Source organism: Haplochromis burtoni, unplaced genomic scaffold (assembly GCF_018398535.1).
Source record: "Haplochromis burtoni strain Fernald_Lab_line unplaced genomic scaffold, NCSU_Asbu1 Contig_159, whole genome shotgun sequence".
Taxonomy (NCBI): domain Eukaryota; kingdom Metazoa; phylum Chordata; class Actinopteri; order Cichliformes; family Cichlidae; genus Haplochromis; species Haplochromis burtoni.
The window spans coordinates 36,942-45,366 of NW_024582520.1; the positions used below are offsets into that span (position 1 = coordinate 36,942).

The 8,425-nt window shown below is 42.6% G+C and overlaps 1 protein-coding gene across 4 annotated transcripts in view; it reads right to left on the reverse strand.

Moving 5' to 3' along the window:
• The window catches only part of LOC102309037 (L-rhamnose-binding lectin SML), a 52,385-nt gene that overhangs the window by 36,934 nt on the left and 7,026 nt on the right, over nucleotides 1-8,425 (reverse strand). For 3 of the 4 annotated variants that reach the window (XM_042225079.1, XM_042225075.1, XM_042225074.1), the window contains exon 1: nucleotides 1,046-1,254. The exons of the other annotated variant lie outside the window; for it this stretch is intronic. The gene's annotated coding sequence lies outside the window, so the exon portion shown is untranslated. Of the gene's footprint in view, nucleotides 1-1,045; nucleotides 1,255-8,425 lie in introns of those variants that run through there. 4 annotated transcript variants of the gene reach the window in all.

Consider the following 8,425-nt stretch of genomic DNA (forward strand, 5'->3'; position numbering starts at 1 on the left):
AGCCTAACTGTCCTGCTGAGGTGATGCAAACATGTATTTAGGATGTTAGATGAACTGATCCAATAAAGCAGAAAGAAAAGCATGTCACAGTACAGCACAGTGGAAAGCTAGAAAAGGATTAGACTGAACATGTGCAGCTGATTTCATGTCTAAATAAAGGATTATCAGTGTGTTGTACTCACACAGTGTGCTGCTGAGTCCAGAGCAGAGCATCATGTTAGGAGATCTGGATTACAGTGAAGAGCTGATGGAGGATCAAACACAGAGCTGCTGGATTCACTCTGTTTCAGTAACACCTGTGATGTACATGCAAAGTGCAAAAAACCCAAAATGCGGATTATCTTCTATCTCAGATGTAAATGAATAAGGAAATAAAACTACTTTACATTAAAAGTTATATAAGCCTGGATCAGCTGACCCAGTGACAGCTGGGAGAGGCTCACATCTCATATTTGTTGATTGGTTAAATCAGTTTAGCAATTAGTAAGAATTTTCTTTTTTCTTAAAACACGATACAAATTATTGCAACTTTTCTTTGTAATGATTCAGATGTTGTGAAGAGCTGTTCCAAAGTTTAGGAGCTACAGTTTGAAAATGTGATCACGTCTGGATTTAAATGAAGAGCACAGAACAGTTCAAAGAGCCTGATCAGCTCAGAGAGAAAGTGACACTCCCCTGTTCATTAACAGCGTCTTAAAGAGGGAACAAAGAGGACGGAGACCAAGTGGACGACACAGACACACATGCAGCAACAGCTGTGGGTGTTCAACACACCAGTGTTTACAGTGGTTTTAAATGGGTTGGCAGCAGGTGGATGTTTTAGCTGCTTGATGTTTGTAGTGATAAAACGATTATTAAAAAAGAAAAACAGGATGCAGCATGAGTGCAGCAGGAACACATTTGTATAGAAAATTTTCACATTTGCATGGATTATCTCCGCACGTCTCTCTGGTCAAAGCACGCAAAGGAGAAAGATTTGAGAAAGTGGGTGAAAATGTGTTCTGAAGCCAGTTCACGAGGAAAACAGAGTTTCAAAAACACTCACAGTATTTAGACAGAAGTGTTACTTCAACTCTGACTGCGTGAAGAACTTTTCAGGTCCGGCTGTGCAGCAGGTAGAATGAGGATCCAAATTACAGGGCGCAGATACAAAAGGATGAACTGAAAGAGGCAGCTTTATTGCTGTGGCAAAAACACTCAAAGACACAAAAACTCAGGAGAGAACTGGAGACTCAAAAATATGGAATACAGGGAAACACAGAGGCCAACAGAACAACAAGCAGAGGACGACAGAGGACTTAAATACACGTAGGCTAAGGCGAGGATGTGAAACAAGAGGGAACACAGCTGGGACTAATTGAGGCTAACGGGACGAGGGAAGCCAAACTGTGCACACTGACACAGGACAAGAGAGCGCCAAAACAAAATAGGAAAAATACTGAAAAACATAACATGCCACTGTACACAGCTACACCTTCATGCTATCTCTTACCGTACATTACTAAATCTCCATTTGCACTACTCTGCCTGGTTTACACTCAATGTCATTTACCCTTACCTGAATACTGTATATTGTATATTGTATAGCTTTCTTGTTAATTTGTTATGTATTTATTTAAATTTTTACTTTTTAATTATTTTATTTGCATTTTTTAATCACTCTCTTATATTTAAATGTTCATTGCTATTTCATCTAGGGTTTGAGAGTAATGAAATTTCTATTCTCTGTATGTCCTGTACATGTGGCAGAATTGACAAATAAAGTTGACTTTGACTTTGAAAAGGTTTCTGGAGTTTCCACTTTCATCCAAGAGGCGTCTTCTTTTTTAAAGCCTGTCCTGTCTGACAGCTTTTCCCATCACAATTGTGACCTGAATGTGATCTTGTGGCAAACACATTTGCTTTTTTAAGATGAGCTCTATGAAGCTCCTCTTGTTCACGTGTTGCCTTTATGTATTTCTTCATTCATTTCACTTCCATCACTACAGTACATGTGCAATATGGAAACATGGCCTCTGTCAGGGTCCTGGGTCGGTGATGCAGTGTTTGTGTTCTGAATTATTGATAGTCTTTGCTTTTGTAACATGCACTGCCTGGCTAAACAAAAAGTCTCCACCCAAAAAAAAGGTCACACACTCTGATATTTCATTGGACCGCCTTTATCTTTGATTACTCGCTCATTCGCTGTGGCATTGTTTCGAGAAGCTTCTGCAGTGTCACAAGATTTATCTCCATCCAGTGTTGCATTAACTTTTTACCAACAACCTGAGTCTGCTGCACAAAGCCTTCTCCAGCACAGCCAAAGATTCTCAATGGGGTTTAGGTTTGGACTCAGTGGTGGCTAATCCATGTGTGACAATGATGTCTCATGCTGGAAGAACAACTCTTTCACAATTTGAGCTCGATGAATCCTAGCATTATCGTCTTGGAATATGCTCGTGCCATCAGGGAAGAAAAAATCCATTGATGGGATAACCTGGTCATTCAGTATAGTCAGGTAGTCAGCTGACCTCATTCTTGGAGCACATACTATTGCTGAACCTCGACCTGACCAACTGCAGCAATCCTAGAGCAGTGCCCCCACAGGCTTGTACAGTAGGCACCAAGCATGGTGGGTGCATCACTTCACCTGCCTCTCTTCTTACCCTGATGTGCCATCATTCTGGAAGAGAGTAAATCTGGACTCAGACCACATGACCTTCTTCCAGTGCTCCAGAATCCAATCTTTATGCTCCCTCGCAAATTACATTTTTTTCTGGCCACATTCCTACCTCTAAGATGCTCTGTCCCCACTGTCCACTAGCTGTTTTCTCTGCTTGATGCATGGCAATGGTTTGACCCTTTTTACACACACTATCATCTTTTCCACGACCACGAGATGTATCTTTCAACAAGGTTGTTTAAGAAATGAGAAGCAACTCATTGCATCATTTGGGCAACTTGTTGCCAACTGAAAGATAATCACCATTCAGTATTTGTCCAATAGGAGGCTCATACCTAATTGATTAGTTAAATCCAGTTGGCGAAGCAGTGTAGTTAAAAAGGTTTGAAGTTAAATCCTGCTAAATGGGACAATGGCATCACCTACTATTGCAAATGTCACCCTGCATTGACTATGAAGGGCAAAGAATTGTGAGTAATCTTCAGAGTGATGAAGGATTCCCACAGAGGTAACGAATGTAAATGTTGTGGAAAGAAATCATGTTGCTAGTCCATAACATTAATAGAAACTGACTTGGTTATTTTTGGTTAAATATCATTTGCTGTGGGTTACTTCTGTCATCCTTATGTTGGGTTAGATGTTCGTTCCATGTGAGACTTCGTTACCAGGAAAGAGACTAGCGAGCCGTCTTTTCACACAGGGCTCACACTGGTTGTTCACCAAAATTAACCATTCTACTTTGTTGGTCTTTGTCATGAATGCAGGTATGTGACTGTGCACTGCTGTTAGAGTTTGATACACAGCCCTCCTCTTTGCATTTTTATAATACGTTATTGTTCCATGTGTCCTCTCAGGTTCCCTGTTTTTGTGTTCCTTTGCGATACTCTCTATAGTTGCCTCCCAGTTTAGACTGTCGAGGTACGGCTGTGCAGCACGCAGGATGTTGGACCCAAACGCAAAACACTCGATGGAGCAGTAAACTTGGTGTTGGCACAAGACATTGAGGAAGATAACAGTGGAGGAATTATATCCTTAAAATTATTCATAGCACTTTCAGAAAGACATTTACTGTGATGTACCTTGAAGTTCTTAAAATATTCACTCAGAGGGCTTATGAGGCGATGAGAGGAGCAAGGGAGTGGCTGGAAATGGCTCAGGTTTCAGATGAGGTGAGGTTGTGACCTTTAAGTGGGGAAGCAGGGGGCGAGAAGGTCCACAGCTCTGTGAATCCATAGAGGAGGGAGCCATCAAAGGATGAGTAGGCAGGTGAATTGTTGAGGTGAGTATCCCAGTGGATAGGAAACCACTTCTTGAGACTAGAGGATGGAAGCACACTCGGAAACACAAGGAGAAATGCTCTTACTAGCACTCATAAACTATAAACCTAAGGAACACAAACTAGGCCTGGTTTCTGCTTTGAGAGATAGATCATCTGGCAGAGACTGGATGGTCCATATACAGTGAGTGGAAAGGGCTACGGGGCGATTGCCACCCAGCTTGGTGAAAAAAGAACAACTGTTGGAGCAATTTTCAGGAAATGGAAGAGGCTAATGATGACTGTCAATGTCCCTCGGACTGGGGCCAGGCGTAGGGTTTCAATGATGCCAAGAATGGTGAAGAATCAGCCCAGAACTACACGGGAGGAGCTGGTCAATGCCATGAAGAGAGCTACGACCATCGTTTCCAAGGCTACTATCAGTAATACACTAAGACGTCATGGTTTAAAATCTTGCATTGCATGGAAGGTTCCCCTGCTTAAGTCAGCCCATGTCCAGGCCCATCTGAAGTTTGCCAGGGACCATCTGGATGGTCCAGAGGAGTCATGGGAGAAGGTCCTGTGGTAAGATGAGACAAAAGTAGAACATTTTGGTCTTAACTCCATTCGCCGTGTTTGGAGGAAGAAGCATGATGAGTATCATCCCAATAATACCATACCTACAGTGAAGCATGGGGCTGGAAGCATCAAGCTCTGGGGGTGTTTTTCTGCACAGCAGACAGGACGACTGCACTGTATTAAGGAAAGGATGAACGGGGCCATGTATTGTGACATATTGGGCAAAAACCTCCTTCCCTCAGTCAGAGCATTAAAGATGGGTCGTGGCTGGGTCTTCCAACATGACAATGACCCAAAGCACACAGCCAGGAAAACCAAGGAGTGGCTCCGTAAGAAGCATATCAAGGTTCAGGAGTAGCCTAGCCAGTCTCCAGACCTAAACCAAATAGAAAATCTTTGGAGGGAGCTGAAACTCCATGTTGCTCAGCGACAGCCCCGAAACCTGACAGATCTAGAGAAGATCTTTATGGATGAGTGGGCCAAAATCCCTCCTGCAGTGTGTGCAAACCTGGTGAAGAACTACAGGAACCGTTTGACCTCGGTAATTGTTAACAAAGGCTTCTGTACTAAATATTATTATTTTTTGACTCAAGTGATCAAATACTTATTTGACACAGTAATTCACAAATAAATTGTTCAAAAATCATACAATGTGATTTCTGGATTTTTCTTTTTAGATTCTGTCTCTCACAGTGGAAATCTAACCTATGCTGAAAACTGTAGACCCCTCCATGATCTCTAAGTAAGAGAACGCGCAAAATCACAGGGTGATCAAATACTTATTGACCTCACTGTATACTGCTGCTGATGAGACAGAGATGATCCAGCCAGGGAGTGGCCCCAATCTCATTATCAGGCACTCAGATTTTACACTTTTTTTTTATTGAAAGGTCAAATTCAAAGCTCAAGCCTCTAGGAAGTAGATCTAAATACAAAGCACAAGAGACTCCAGACCACCAAATTAAAACAGGAAGTAACAGATGACAAATACACTGCATGCATATTCGACTGAGTTTAAAATAAAGAAGACTGAGTGAACAGAATACAAACATAACTATCTCAGAAACTCAGAAGTAAAGGAATGTAATAAAAAACAAGGAAATTGTATCAGTAAGGAGATAACAAGACTTATGGACACTAAGAAAAACAGGAAGCTAAATGCAAACACCACAGAATACAGAATCATAAGACAATCAAGAAAATAAAACTAGAACGAACAATGAATGCACTTGAAACAATTCAGGGTTCAGTATCTTGTCCAAGGTTACTTTGGCATGCAGGCTGGAGCGGCCAGGGATTGGACAACCAAATGCTCCAATTACTAGATCTCCTGAGCCACAACCCCAGCAAGAATCACAAAAACAAAACAATTTTTTTTTTTTTAAACTAGGTCGAATGTATGGTAATCGACAGGGTGTGGCAGGAGGCCAGCAAGGAACACATTTGTTTGGATTTGCATGGAAAATGTCCATGTGAGAGAGAGCACGAAAAGGAGACAGTATTTTGGAGAATGAGTTAAAATGTGTAATTGAGTTGGTTACTGGAGAAAGCATCATTATTGCTTCCAAAATCTTTAGTATTATTGAGAAAGCGGTTTGCATCAACTGTGACTGTGTGAAGAAATGTTGAACTAGTCCATGAAAAACACAACATACCATTGAACATACCAGCTACAGCAACATGCAAAAGTTAAACATGTGACTGAGAATGGTTACAATCCAAGTCTAATGGTGTGATAAAGTGTTTGTCCCTTTGCTGATTTCTTGTATGTTTGTCATACTTAAATGTTTCAGATCATCAAAGAAATTTAAATATCAGACAAAGATACAAGTAAACAGAAAATGCAGTTTCTAAATGAAAGTGTTGGGGGCACTTTTTCATACCACTGTAAGTAGGTTCAGAAAAAGTGACCTTTCTGCAGACAAACTCCTCAGCTCCAAGTGTGGAAACCATCCAAAATATTCCAGTACCAGCAACTAAAACAGGTTAATGAGCTTCTGTGCCAAGGCCGAGTGGCCGGTGATACTCGGAGTTACTCGCCAAGGGGGCAAGGACTCTTTGTGGTCACACGGCAAGTGGGAGATGTTGACTAGGACAAGGGAGGAACCACACAAACAAAGCATGGAGAAAGGCTGAAACCACTTCTCTGGTGAGCATGGTGAAAGAAAGAGATGAGTTGGGTCCGGAGGTGCCAAATTCCACAATTCCCACCTCCCTTCATTTTGATAACCATCTCACACAGGCCCAGAAAGCGGATGTTGCTGCATTGCAACAACGTTTTGCAGATGTGCACCAATGTAACACACTTCTGTTCGGCGTGTTCAGAGCCCCGGTCACTTTTCAGCGTGTCATGGACTGGGTGCTGCAGCCTCACGCTGCATATACTGCTGCCTACCTGGATGATGTTATCATCTACAGTGACACGTGGGTGGAGCATGTACAAGTGGTCCTGGGGTCCCTGTAGATCAGGTGTTCAAGGCTCACCCCAGAGGAGAGGGAGAGGCGTTTCCACGCTTGGGAATATCTCTATTGCGGCTGTGCTGGGCAATTTCGTAGCAGCCTTAAGATCCCGCCTGCTGGGAATCTCGGAAATACTGGTGGGTGGTTCATCTTTTCCTAAGCCCTGATTTTTGCTCTCTGTAAGATTCTATCACCAACAAACCTCACATCTCCTACGTGCTTTTGTGGACATTTCTCTGACACCTCTTTAGCTTCCCATACCCACCACCACTCTGAACAACAAGGTTTTTGCAATGATCATCCACAACACTGAACCTGTACGGTTAATCCCCTCTAATTTTCGCTCTTTTGGCTCTTAACAGAGGTGGTTGCATCTTTTTCCCTCTCTTATCTTTCCTGTTTGGCTCTTTGTCTTTGTCTAGTCTTGTCTGATACTCTCTCAGTCTTTTTCTGTAAAAACTAAGGAATTATGGATTTGATCAACTGGTCTCTTAATGAAATTGACACCTTCTTATCGATGAGAAGCCTGGGCTCGAGGAAGCCCAATCGTCCTGCAGAGACGTTTGCTGCTGGACATGCAACAGCTGGCAAAGTGGAGCGTCGTGTGCCTGGCAACGTTCTCAACAGAGGACATTTGAAAGACATCCAACTATTCGGAACCATGAGAACCGGGTTTTGCCTGATCAGAATTGGCTCAAACCTGGCTTATCGAAGAATAAAGAAGCTGCTCAAAATCCCACAAGGGCTGGCCGGCACTGCAATGGGCAAGGCCATGAGTACTCAGACTTTGCTTATTGAACATAACATGGATAAGATCTTGGAGAAGCTCACGACTCTGCAACAGGGAATCGATAGATCTGGGGACCAGTGATGGGCATTAGATCAGCTGGAAAATTGGATGAGCTTTGTTCGCACTAAACCAAACCCAAACAACCATTACCTTCATGCGGCTGCCCGGGGCCAGCCAGGAGATGGCTGTGTTCAGCGCTGGAAAGATGGCTGCAGGATCGTATGGGGCTGTTGTGTACCTCAGCTAACTCCATACCCGATACCACCCCTGTTGCGAGTCACATGTTGTTTTCTATGGTGTAAGACGTGAAGATCCATGTGCTTTTCTGTGCTGAGGTGTTTTTTTCTGTTCTCAAACTGCTCTCCTGTAGGAGCACAGTGTGGGATCCTCTCCCCTTGTGTATTACTTTCAGTGTTTTCTTACCTTCCTACCTATTTCCGACCTGCCTTCCCAATGTGAGGTTTGTGCAATGTAAGTATGGTCAGAAGGGGGTCAAATTTTCACTGCAGAACATGTATATGTAACATTGCATGTGACAAATAAAGGTTTGATTGACTGACTGACTGACTGACTGACTGACTGACTGATTGATTGATTGATTGATTGATTGATTGATTGATTGATTGATTGATTGATTGATTGATTGATTGATTGATTGATTGATTGATTGATTGATTGA